Genomic DNA, 14517 nt, shown 5'->3' on the forward strand with positions numbered 1-14517 from the left:
CCCTCCAACACAACCGTCATCATACCTTGATTGATAGCATGTTGCGCATCGCAGGGCATGTCAGACACATGCCAGTGATGCCATTGATGGCGGACAAAATTGAAGATGCTCAACAAGGCATCACAATTTCCGACTGTAGGTTGCAACGAAAGCAATCGAAGCACAAGGATGTGTCTGCCATATGTTTCGACAAACAATAACTTCGGATATGCAATACGGAGGTGGGATGTGTAAATAGGCACTTGAGACTGGATCTAGAAGTGCGAGTGTCAAGAATTCTGCAGGACCCGAACCGTTATCCCCTGCGTCTGGCAAAGGGAGGTTGGAGAGAAGAAGTAAAGGCTGGGTTACACCCAGTGACGCTCTCTAGGACATTAAATTGTGGGGTTGCCAGGAGGAATTCCATGCACGGTTGATCACATGTAGAGAGTCATTCTTCCAAAGCAGAAGCCTAGGAAAGATGTGGGAGAGGACGAGGGCGTCTGTCAAACCTGGCAGTAACTGCTGGTTGATATCCAACGGTGGGTGATCCTTGGCCATGAGCTGGCCGCTGCGGATTAGTGCCTCCATCCCGTCGATCTATTCTCGCGATCGTTTTTTGTATTTATTCAAGGGCCCTTGTTCAGAAAGAACGGAGGAAATAAGAGCCGGATCTCACTATGTACTAATAGAATTAGTGGGATGAATTTAATATTGATAAATTGTGGTCACTCATGCTTTCATTTGATTTAGTGGTACTTGGGAGACAAGCTCCTTGAAAATCAAAACACTACGAGTAATTAAACTTTTTCTTTGTATTAAGAGCCTCACTATAGTTGCATGGAATCTCCTTAGATTCCTCATGTGCCTCATTCTCTTGCAAGTTGGAGTAAAACTCCAATCGTAATGTAGGAATCGAGCATGCGACGTACACCGTAGCAATAAGACTCTTTCACTAACCACCGCACCGAAGCTGCCATGCTATCTGCACCAAGACCCTTACAAAATAAAAAAACTATTTCTATCTTAATGGTGCGTTCATCGTGCACCCTTGCTTTGCCATTGCTCGCTCATCGCACCCATGTCGTCTCACGGCTCATTGTCTTGCTAACCTCTCATTGCACGCCACCTATAATAGTTGCACTTCATGCTCGCCAACTGCCAACTAGGAGTCTCAAAGGATTTGAAAGATTCGCATTTTAGACGATTTTAAAAAAATTGTTAGCACATCTATACTCTTTATAATGTAGCTTAAATTTTTCAAGGCAGGAGAGACCCTCCATGTGTCACTCACTGCTTCACTTGAGAGAAAGCCTCTCTAAAATGCAAAAGGGAGAGTAAGATTGTAAGAACATCAAGCACTTTTAAGCTTGTCAAAATGTAAAATCAAATGAATTTCTTTTTCTTTAGTAGTAGAAAGTGCTTTAGTCATAGAAAGTCAAAGTCTTTCTCCTCAACATAGAATAAATGTATTGGTTTAAATGCACATAACAAAAAGGAGATAAATTTAGTGGAGATTTTATTATTTAATAAGAATTTAATTTTTGGAGATATATTTGGGTTTTTCTTTTCAAGAGGTTTTTTTCAAGACCAATATTGATATATTTTTTAGAAAAAGTTTTTATTTCTCTAAAGAGACTGAAAAAAAGAGAAAACAACTCATGTGGTGTCGACTTGGGGTAGTTTCACTTTGAGAAAATACATGCAAATGAAGGAGTAGTTATCCATGTTATTGACCATGAGAGAGAGAGAGAGAGAGAGAGAGAGAGAGTCGCATTGCATGTGTGCGCGTGTACGTGCACGTGTACACGAGAGAGAGAGAGAGAGAGAGAGAGAGAGAGAGAGAGAGAGAGAGAGAGAGAGATAGAGAGAGAGATTTCTTTCAAGCTCATAGGGCTCCGTTCACCAAGGACACCCTTCAAGCTCTTCAAAATTCGTGCGGGGGGGGGGGGAGGGGCACTTAATATTTATGTGACTATCATGTGAGTACAACAGAAGGATTTTTGTTTTTTGCTCACATTTTCACATACAAAAAGGTACATAAAATGTAATTGAAAATGTTTTTTACAAAATTATTTATAAAAAATTCACAGATAAGGAGTTTAAAAATAGTCCCTAAACGCACGTGATATACAAAATTTATATTTAGTGACACACCAAGTCAAATTTCCAAGATAATATGGTTTTTTTAGAGTAATAGTATATTTTCAAAAGGGTAGCTAACATTTTCAACCCATAGAAAATAAATAAAATGCCCAACAAAAATCAACCCTCACATTGGCACCCCAAAAAGGGAGAGAGATTGCCCAGTTAAGGTATCTTTTACAAGTAATTCTTGGATATTTTGTTCTTTTTGTTTTAAAGAGTTAAACGGTGGAAAATGCTTAAAAATCAATAAATTTTTTATATTTTGATAGGCAAAGGTGCTTATAAAAAATCAAACACCCCCCCCCCCCCCCCCCCACACACACACATAGAAAAATGTTTTAGCGTCAAACGAATGACATAGCACGCAGAAGGGAGAAGAGGAGAAAGAGAGAATAAAATGTTAAGGGTGTAAGAACAATCTAAAAAGACATTAAAGTTACACAACAAGTCTTTAACATTTGAATATCTATCGAAAGGAAGGAGAGAGAGAGAGAGAAGAAGAAGAAGAAGAAGAAGAAGAAGAATATTTTTAATCCTATAGGAACAATCCCAGAAGATATATATGGCAACTTGGGTGAGAATAAAGTTATTTTTGTTTCATCTTCTAACTCTCTCTCTCTCTCTCTCTCTCTCTCTCTCACACACACACACACACACACACACACACACACACACGTCTTGAGAAAAGAAGAATTTAAAATGTTGTAGGAGCAATCCAATGAGATCTCAAAGATCTATTTGATGGTCTCAAGTTCAAGACCTTAGCGAGAGAGAGAGAGAGAGAGAGAGAGAGAGAGAGAGAGAGAGAGAGAGAGAGAGAGAGAGAGAGAGAGAGAGAGAGCAATCATAGCCATCTATACTTTTCTTTACAGAGATTGAGAAAAAGGAGTTTGCTCCTCCTTTTCATGCATTGACTGAGGTCATCACAGCAATCGCAGTGCCAATTTTTCAACTACTATACCACTCTGACAAGTCATATGTGTATGCATACATGAGCTCCATGCAAACTGCTATCCATCTAATACGTGTGTGTGTGTGTGTGTGTGTGTGTGTGTGTGTGTGTGTGTGTGTGAGAGAGAGAGAGAGAGAGAGAGAGAGAGTGAGAGTTTGGGGGCGGCGGGGGGGGGGGGGGGGGGGCACGAAGGGAGCATAAAAGTTTTTGAATATCATAGTTATTGTACTATAACAACAACAAGAGGCTCCAAGACCTATGTGACAAATCTTCGACTTAAGAATACACACACACACACACACACACACACACACACACATATGTATATGTATGTATGTATGTTTACACATACTATTGTACACACACACACACACAAATACACATATATACATGTATATGTGTGTGTGTGTGTGTGTATATATATATATATATATATATATATATATATATGTATATATCTTTATACATATATGTAGTATGTATGTGTGTCTGTGTGTGCGTACTTAAGTAGGGTATGATACTCATATTCTCCAATTTTCAAGGAACCTAATGTGTACACAAAAAGAGGTTGTCCTACATTGCCTCAATGTCCAATCACGCATTTAACAGAGCAACAATTAAGCCAAATGGTTGGTATAGTATAGATGGTGCACAAGGAAATAAGCTCAAGCTGGTTGAATACAATCTGCTCTCTCAAAGAGGAATATGGTTTTGTAATTAGAGGATAAAGATAGATAGAGATCAATGGCATGCATAATTTTAGTCATAGCCTCTTTTACACCACGTCCTTTAGTTTAGCATAATGGCCAAAACTCCTATAAAAATAAACAATTGAGCAACCTTACTTTGCCAAAACTCCTACAAAAATAAACAATTGAGCAACCTTACTTTGCTTTCATTTCTATCACATTTTAAGATGAAAATTATGTGAAAGTGTACATGAACAAATAGTGTGCACCTTATCATACTAAGCTGTTTATGTATTGTTGTGATTAGGTGATGACGTAAACCATTACCATGCTTGTGAACATAGATAGAGATCCAGAGAGCAGCATATATGTAATCACATTCATAATATTAAAAGAACTTCATCTCATCTCTTTGAAACTTGAAGCTTTTCTGGTACATTGGAAACTATGAGCCCTTATATTCTCACAACTCTACTCTTAGACATGGCCTTCATCTTTAAAAACTTGCTAGCTTATCGAGTTTGTACTTCTGGACTTGGTAGCACTTTTGTCAACTATAGGTAGACCAAGGGAAAGATGGTCTTCTTGCCATGTAAGAAGTTATGATGTACACTTCTACCATGTCTTGCTTATAAAAAAGACACAAGGATAGAAGTAAGTAAGAGAATGGAGTAGAGATATTGAATTCAATTGTGTTCCTATTGTTGAAACCAATTCTAGAACCCAGTCCATTTTCAAAAAAAACTTTATTGTTAAACTCATTTCAGACGAATTTCATCTCTTCACACCATGCTAACTTACCTAATCTATATAATCAACATTGGTAGCATTGCTAAACCAAGATACACCAGAAGGAGGAGACTCTCTCTCTCTCTCTCTCTCTCTCTCTCTCTCTCTCTCTCTCTCTCTACCACAATAGAAGTAGAGCACTCCTAAGTTTTTTGAACAAGGGCTAGCACCTTATGAAAAACAATGTCTATGAGAAAAGAATGCTTTGTAGAATCATACATATATTTATGTTTGTTAGAATCTTCAAGAAGTTGTGTAATACATTAATTTTAGAAATGCAATAGAATATACATGTAGGAATAGAGTATTCATAGTGTTTCACTTGGAAGAGAAGATATCCCTACAAGAATAGAAGCGATGTTTCTTTGGCCGGAGCAACGTGCGGGTCACATACTAGTACTAGAGTACTACACAACCAAAATTCAATCTTTGCTCCCTATTTTCTCTCTTGATGCGCATGTTCTTACTTCCATACCAAGGATAGAAAAGTTATGCTCAAATGTTACTTCTCTTACTGTTATTGTGACCACTCCACACTCTCTAATACCCTTAATATCATTAATTTTTTAAGCACATATGGGGACGACTCTAAGAGTATTTTAAAAAGCGCACATAATTCTCAACCAATGGGCGCAGCGTAGCGGCAATCGTGTGGCTGTCCTCTGGTTCCCGCGTTCCGTGCTAAAAAGCGAGCGGAATTCTCTTTCTTCCGAGTGCCAGGGACGGGTCTAGCTAGATTTTTGGTGGATCCGGAGGAAAGCTTCAATTTTGTTGCCCAAACTCAAGATGCCAGCCAGAATGCTCGCACTTGATCCTCTCTCTGCTACCTCCTCGTTTGAACTGAGCCTAGCATATAGAATATTGAAGATGGAAAGTCGAAGGGGCGTCACGTTGAGGTGGCAAAAGCGGGTTGGAAGAGGGCGAAGCCTGCAATTCCGATCCACAATAGACACGGATGGCCTCGAACCCCGAAATGAAAATAACGCACGGAGTGACTCCAACCTTTACACGCAGCGAATGAGAGCTAAAAGTCAACCACTCCATCCATTTTTATTGCTTGCAAGAAGCGTGACAATTTTGTTAATCATTGAGGTGTGATTGGTAGCAGCTTGGAATAGGATTGTGCAAGCTTGTAGCCCAAGGAAGTTTGAACGCACTTGTCATAGTAACTAATATCTAATTCTCCTAAATGATTTTCTCATGCTAAACATATCATTTAATATGGGAAAGTACCAGGGGAGAAAAGACTAGAATATTGGTAAGGCTAGCAGACTGGTCACAGTAGGGATCCAAAGAGGTACCATTTTCAAAAGAGCAATGTGCATCAATGGGCTGAAAGACCCTAAGGTTCAGACCATTAAGACTTGTAAAAAGCTTCGGTTCCAAAATTCAAATGAAATGTTCAATGGTCAATCCTTAGGGAAATTGGATGCTTTGGGAAGACCACAAAGTCTTCCCATATCCCTAGATGGGAGTGCGCGAGCCCTAAAGGTAGGGGAAGAGAGATAAGAGGTGAGAGAACACACACACACACACACACACACACACTCAAGGCTTCCCTTTACACAAAGGGCATATTAGACACATGTCAGGTTCCTAGCCGAGTTGCCCCCAATTCCATTCAAATCATATTGGATGGCCATAGAGGTGAACCAATGAGAATTAGGCTAGAGTAAATTTAGTCTAATTAATTTTAAAACACTTGATAAAAGAACCAATAAAAATCAGGTCTCCTAGAAGATTATTGGACAGCTTTCCAAGGGGTCCAATGAGAATTAAGCAGCCAACGGCTTGCTTAATTCCTATTGGCCAGAGGGAAAGAAGGTCTAATGGATATTTAAATGCAATATTTGAATGACCTAATAAAGGGGAAAGAGGGACACTTGTCACACGGCTCTCCATTTGACCTCTAATTTCCTATTGGCTAAGCTTGGCATGAGCCAATGAGGGACCAAGAGGAGGAAATAGCAAGAGGGGTCGACCAAGAGTGAGAGGGGGCTGATTTTTCAAGACATTATGGCACACACACCCACAAAAATTCATGTGTGAAGTAAAAAATACTATCTCCTTCTCAAGCTTTAATGAAAAGCTGCTCCTCATCTACTCCAAGCTTGTGAGAAGGGAGGCCTACACCAACAACTCTTGGCTTTGTGATGCAAATCCAACAAAGAGCCAAGCTCCAATGCATGTTCATCTCCTCTACCATGCTAAGTACTAAGCTATGCTAAGATATTAATAATGATTATGTGAGGAGAAATACTTCTTTCTCGTAAGAATACTTCTTCTTCCTCTAGATCTACTCTCATACCCCGCTAGCTCTCACCATCTTCGAAGGTGTGTGAGGTCTTGGGTCTGAGACAAATAGGGAATTGATGTTGTGTTTTTCAGGTTTAAGCTTAATGCATGAAGTTTCCATCTTCATTGCAGCAGCAGCAACAAGTTATTTAAGGAACACAAAGTATTGTATTGTAAAGTGTCTCCCTTGATGGGGAAAACCTACAATACAAAGCCTTTTGGAGGGGGGGCGGCTCCATGTACATCCGGTCCTCAATTGTTGTCAATAGCCTAATTCTAACGAGGTGTTATGCTTTTGTTGCTCTCTCTCTCCAACCAAGCACTCTCGCTATGCTCGTTAGGAATCTATTCTTAATGAAATGCTCAGTTTGTCTATGTTAATTTCCGCTACACATAAGTTACTACCCCATTTCATGTTACATTGGTATCAGAGCACAAGATTTCTCTTTTCTTACTCAAAAAGAGAGGTTCTCAAGATGGCTATAAATGTTTGGTATTATTAATTGCATTTGAGTAAGTAGAATAGGGATTTTTCAGCCTTGCACTGTGCCTACTTCATGTAGATAACGAGGCAACACCGTCGAGAGCTATGGTCTTAATAGTGGAGTCCTACGGGGCTTGTTGCCTACAACTTAACCACTATTGAGCTATTGGAAGCTTCACAGAAGCGGGTGTTGTTTTGGTGGTGAAAGAACCTCTCTTATATTCCTTGCAATTAATGATATTCAAGCCTCCCGTACAGGAGCTTGAGTGCTTTTCTAAAGGTTTAAGAGGAGTAGCAACTAGGGCTTGAAGTGCCAAAGTACACTTAAAAATTTTACACCTAAAATTTGTTAGAATGGATGACAATAGTAAAGAGAGTGAGATTAATATTGATAGCTTTGATTTTGCTAATGAAAGAGCAACTAATGATGCCCCTATGTTTGTAAAATATCTTGTTTCTAGGCTTCAATAAGCCCTGGGCAACCCATCTTGCCAAGGTGAATAGCTACAACACCCCCCAAGAAGAGAGAGTACCTAGGAAGCCTCCTATTGAGACTTCCAAAAGAGGACTCTCTCCAATAAGGGAAGAAGAAGAGGATCCATACGAGGGACTAAAAAATATACTACTCGATGATGCATCTCCTTCCCAAAGGAGAACTCAAAGTTTCAATGGTAGAGCCCCCACAAAAAGAACGAGAAAGGAGTGAGTCTCCTGCCACCTCAATGGAGATGGCTCCACAAAGACGGCGGCAAAAACGCTCTCCAACACCCCCTAAACGGAGGAGACCATCGCACACTTCTCTACACCATAATTCAAAGAGGGACGAGAGAAAACAAGAGAACAAAAAGGTGAGAAAGAGGTCACCCTCTTCTCCACCTTGTTCATCCTCTTCCTCTTCTGAAGAAAGTGATGCTGCAGATAAGGAGGAACAAGGGAAGAAAAAGGCGAGAAAGAGGTCCCCCTCTTCTCCATCCTCCTCATACTCTTCCTGTTCTGAAGAAAGTGATGGTGCAGCTCTTGAACCACCTAAAAGAAGAGGCCATAGGAAATCCTATGCCGCGTGGAAGAGGTCATCCAAGCTCAAAAATTTCAAAGATGGAGGAAAGAACATCTCTTTCCTTACCTACAATGGCACCTTTGGTGCTGTGGACAAAGTCTTGGCCTTCATCCAACAATTCAATGCGGTGTTTGGAGATGAGGGCTTCACGGAGTCCTCTAAGCTACATCATGTAGCTATGCATTTTCAAAAGTCCGCCAGGCAATGATGGTCTAGCGTACGAGAAAATGGTGAAGCTCCACGAACATGGAAAGCTTTAAGAGCTTCCATCATGAAGCAGTTTTTGGCTACCGATGCCAAAGATAAAGGATTCACCGAATGGAAAAGCTTGAAGCTCTCTCCCTACAAATCTATTCACAAGTATGTAGACAAGTTTTGGGATTTACACCTCAAAGCCACTATCTTCAAAAAGATGGATTTGTGAGAGCCAAAACAACAATTTTTTGCGGGTTTAACTGAGGATATGGCGGAGTATGTTAACTCTCAAAGGCCACGCACCCTATCTGCAATCATACACCATACCATGGTGGCTTCAAGAATCAACTTTCAACAAGGGGCTAAGAGAAATCTTAAGCCCACGGAGAACAAGGACCGTAATAATGAGCCTAAGGGGAAGGATAATGTCCGAAAGTCTCCCAAAGGCAACGCCAACAACAACAAAGCTAAGGAGAAGGGAGTTTATAAAGGCAAAAATAAACTCTCTCCTAAAGAGCTAGAGCGTTATCGTAAAGATAACCGTTGTTTCAAGTGTGGGGAGTAAGGGAATATCTACCATGCTTGTCCCCACAAGAATATATGAAATGAGCCTCCTAGAGCTACCTTGGTCAAAATCCAAGAAGAGGATGCTCATCACAAAGGATCTCCTCTATGCCATACTTGGGGAAAGGTAAGAGAATTTGATTCTTTTATTCTCTTTGACCTTGGTTCTACTCACAATTTCATATCCACCGCAGAGTTGGCCACCAAGCTAGGCATCCAAGCCTATGAGATGGGAGATGTCCTACCTGCCAATTGTTGGAATTAGGGTTGCAGAGAAACGCACACAGCTTGGAGAAGATGAAGGAAGCTCAAGGCACACAATAGAGAGTGTGTTTCTTAGTGTACAATGCACGGGGAAAAAACCTCCTAAAGAGAGAAAAAATGCCCCGGAGATCCTAGTGTGTTCACGCACATCACTACCACAAGTATATGGTAACAAATACCCCCTAGAGTGATGCGGTGAACAAGAGCTGGCACATGAGTAAAGGGAAGTGCCATGCCCTGAGGACATGATCAGTCCACAAAGGGGAGTAAGCCCAAAGCTTTTGCAGAAAGCTTAGAGATTCTCACGAGACAGTGCCTTTGTGAAAAGAGCTGCAAGGTTGTCTCGTGTTGGCACATAAGCCAAGCTGATCTCTCCTATTGAGAGCCTCTCCCTAACATACTGGTATTGCACCTCAATGTGCTTTGCCAATGCGCTGTACTCTTAGTGTAGATAGTGTTGGTAGTGTCCTCTCCAACACCCAAATCAGCCATAAGGCGTCTGGGCCATACACACTCAACCGTAGCTGTGAATACTGCCCTGTACTTAGCCTCACAACTCAAAGTGGCCACATTAGGTTGCTTCTTGCTCAACCATGATATACATGAATTGCCAAGCATGAAACAAAAACCACTTGTGGACACTCGCATGTCAAAACAACCAACCTAATCTGAGTTCGAAAAAGCATTAAGTCTGGCAGCAATGATCCCCCCTTGGGATAAAACAAGCCAGGATGTAAAGTGCCACTAAGGTAGCGGAAAATATTCTTGACAGCCTGCCAATGCTCAGATCCTGGGCTATGCATAAATTTGCTGACCTGTGAGACTACAAACTGAGTATTTGGCCTCGTGTTGCATACATAAATGAGACATCCAATAGAAGTTTGGTAAAGAGTGACATCAACAAGATCACGAGCATCATGAAGACTCAATTTCAAACCTGTTTCCATGGGAGTGGCAATAGGTTTACAATCCTCAAGTCCAAACTTACATATCAATGTCTCTATGTAACTTTTCTGACACAAGGCAATACCATCATCACATTGCTTAAACTGTATGCCCAAATAATGATGCAACAGTCCCAAATCTTTCATCTTGAAAGTAGCATTCAAATCAGCCTTAAATTCATCAACATGTCTCTCATTTGGTCCAGTGATCAGCAAATCATCTACATAAAGAACCACAATGAGAAGTACATCACCCTCACGCTTTACATGCAATGTGCTTTCTGTTGGACTCTTACAAAAGGCTCATTTGAACAAATGAATGTCAGATTTCTCATACTAAGCACGAGAAGATTGCTTCAACCCATACAAAGCCATCTTACATCTGCACACTTTTTCCACTTGTCCTTTCACGACAAAACCGCGAGGCTGCGCTACATAACTTCCTCAAATATGTCACCATTTAAGAAAGAAGTAACAATGTATGATTGATGTACATCCCAACCAAAATGAGCTGCCAATGCATATAGAAAATGCACAATATTCATATGACAAGTGGGAGCAAAACTCTCTTCACAATCTATGCCTTTTTGCTATGCATAACGCTTTGCAACAAGTCGAGCCTTATGGCGATTGATCTCACCATCCGGCTTGCATTTCAACTTGTAAACCCACTTTGTACCAATGGACTTTTTACCAGGAGGCAAATCACATAAAGTCTATTTGTCATTTTCTATAAGTGCATCATATTTTGATTGCATGGCAGCCATCCAAGTTTTTGAAGTTTGTGCTTCATCAAAAGACAGAGGCTCATCAACATCATGTAAGCTAGACATAGCCAAAGCATAACAATATTATGCATAGGATGCATGGCGAGAGCCTGAATGAGTATGACTAGACAAAGGTGCATCCAATTTATTGTCGTGCAATGTATGCACCTACCATTTTGGCATACCTCTAGCCTGCTCATTTTCAGCCCTTTCCTCATCAAGTACATCATGTACATCTGCATTAGTAACAGGCTGATCTGTAACATTTTCAGAAACCCCCATAGGTTGTACATTTGCCTCATTGGAATTTACATTCAAACTTCCACCACTGAAAAGAGGCAACAAAGTGTCATAAATGTCCTGTGAGCTTACATTACTGTCTCTAGTACATGACAGCAAGGGCCGCAACAGAATCTTCCACAAACACTACATCCCGTGAAACCAGAATATGCTTTGTTTGCGGATGATACAACCTGTAACCTTTTCTTCTAGCATTATAACCAACAAAAATACATTTGACAGCCTTATCATCCAATTTTTTGCGCTGTGTTTGTGGAACTAAAGCATATGCCAAACAGCCAAAAACACGCATGTGCTCAATAGAAGGCTTTCTATCATGCCATGCTTCAGATGGAGTAATAGACTACAAATCTTTTGTAGCACACCTATTTAGTATATAAGTGGCACACATGATGGCCTCAAGCCAAAAAGAATGCGGCAAAGCTTGACTTTTAACCATACATCGTGCCATTTTCGTAAGTGACCTGTTTTTCCTCTCAGTAACACCATTTTATTGAGGTGTATAAGTCACTGTATATTGGTGTTTTATCCCATGACTAGCCAGAAATGCATTGAATTCATGAGACATATACTCCCCCCCTCGATCGGAACGGAGGGTGCCCATGGTACGTTTCGAGACATTTTCAGCGATAGCCAGAAATTGTTTGAAGCACATCAAAACTTCGGACTTCTCTTTAAGCAGAAATACCCATGCATGCATGGAGTAATCATCAATGAAAGTCACAAAGTAAAGGTAATTGCCCAAGGACCGAGTTTGAATGGGCCCACAAACATCACTATGCACAAGCTGCAACCTGCATGTGGCCCGAACTGAACCATCCTTTGGAAACTTAGAACGCTTCATCTTACCCAAAACAGAGCCTTCACAAACACGTTTGACATGTGCTTCAAGAGGCGGCAAAGAAGCAGCCATATTAGATTTTTGCAAACACAGCAAACTGACAAAATTCAGATGACCAAACGTGCATGCAAAAGTTTTGCATCTGAAATAGCCCTTGAATCTGCAACTGCATTTGCAAAATTTTATACAGACTTGTCATAAAAAGTGAGCTTATACATCCCACGACACAAAAGCCCATATGCAACGATTTCATCACCAAATCTGAGATCATGAGTTGTACATCTGTCATCCATAAATTTGACTACAAGTCCAAGTCTAGCAAGTGGAGATACAAACAAAAGGTTCTTCTTGATCCCAGGTACATAAAGTGCATCAGCAAGTGTGAAAGAACTACCATTAGCAGCAGTAAGCACAATCTTTCCAACTCCCTGAATTGGATAAGAGGCATTGTTGGCACAAGTGACAGAATTTCCATGAGGGACAGACTCGAGAGAGGTGAACAATTCACGATGTGAGGTGATGTGCTTTGTAGCACCACTGTCAAAATACCACACATGTGAATCTGCAGCAACTGACATGCATGCATCATGGACAGCAGTATTGTAAGTGCACTCTACACTAAAAGCCCATTCTGCATCAACATCAATATTACAATCTCCTTTTACAGAAGACTCAACAATGGCTACATCTCTAGTGGAACCACCCTCTTTCTTCTTAGACTCTTTTGCCTTCAACTTAGGACACTGCTTGATCAAGTGATCATTAGCTTTACAATAATGGAAACGCATCTTCTTTTTGCCCTTAAGTGGTGCCAGCAGAAGCATTGGGAACAGAAGTTTTTCCACTCGCAACAGAACCATAAGAAGTGGCTGCATTGCTATTACCACCCTTTCTTTGAGAAGCAATAAAAGCCTGTTCAATTGCACGCTGTCTAGTCCTGTTTTTCCTATAAAGTGACTCTTGCAACAGCAATGTGCATAATGCATCAAACTTGACAACTTCAGGAATTCCTTGGGTCATTAGTCTCCAAGTACTAGCAAAAGTCTGGTAAGAATCTGGTAAGGAATTAAGAACAGTCTGCACAAGGAACTGTATGAAATGACTTTACCTGCAGAAATAAGTTTCTCAATTGATATCCTTGACACCATCAAGAAAAGTGTCGATATCATCTTCCTCATGCATAATCTTCGACTCCAGCTCTTTACGCAGCAAAGCAATTTTAGCCTCATTGCAGCTTGCATAAAGACCTGCTACAATATCCCAAGCCTGTGTTGTAGATTTTGTTGAACGAATGTGAGGAACAATGGTGCACTTCATAGACAACACAATCAATGCATGAGCCTTCGCATCCTTTACATCCTAACGAGCTTGTTTGGCCGTAGGCAAAACAAATCTAATAGCAGCAATCCTTGCAGCAAGACCTGCAACATCCTCAAAATCGCCTACATCCTCAGAACTAGGATGCACATCAATGCCCTGCACAATATTCTAGACGCCCTTTGACACAAGAACGTGTTGCATCATATAAGCCCACATAGGGTAATTGTTCCCATCCAACCTGTCCTCAACAACAAACATCTTGAAGACATCTGTGTTGTTGTGAGCCATGGTAAATGCTGCACCTGATGTGAAAACTACCCGAAAATAGGAGAAATGGAGCGGGAACAACACGTGCTATATAGCACAAACCGTAGAAGACTGTAAGGCACCTGCTATGCAAAAAATAGCACTGACAGAAATTTTGCTTGTAGTGGAAACGGAGGCTGAAATGAGCCCGAATCAGAAATCTGAGCAGACTGAGCTACCGAGCTCTCCCGAAATATTTGTCAACTTGCAAACGCTCGCCAAACCTCACTGAAATCGGAGAAAGTGAGCAGGCATGTGCTGGAGCAGCTGGCGACTAAGCCCGTGAGGACGGAACCTGCTCAAATACCAATTGTTGGAATTAGGGTTGCACAGAAACGCACACAGCTTGTAGAAGACGAAGGAAGATCAAGGCACAAATAGAGAGTGTGTTTCTTAGTATGAAATGGAAAGATTGATAGCCCTAGAGAGATGGGCGTATATACAATGCATGGGGGAAAAAACCTCCTAAAGAGGGAAAAAATTCCCTGATGGTCCTAGTGTGTTCACACACATCACTACCACATGTATATGGTAACACCAATGCTTCTCTCAAGGGGAAAGAAGCCTCAGTCAGTCCCTTAATTGGGAAATTGAGGCTCCATGTCCAAAGCTATGTGGACAAG

This window comes from Adiantum capillus-veneris, chromosome 27, assembly GCF_014529385.1.
Source record: "Adiantum capillus-veneris isolate H3 chromosome 27, ASM1452938v2, whole genome shotgun sequence".
Taxonomy (NCBI): Eukaryota; Viridiplantae; Streptophyta; class Polypodiopsida; order Polypodiales; family Pteridaceae; genus Adiantum; species Adiantum capillus-veneris.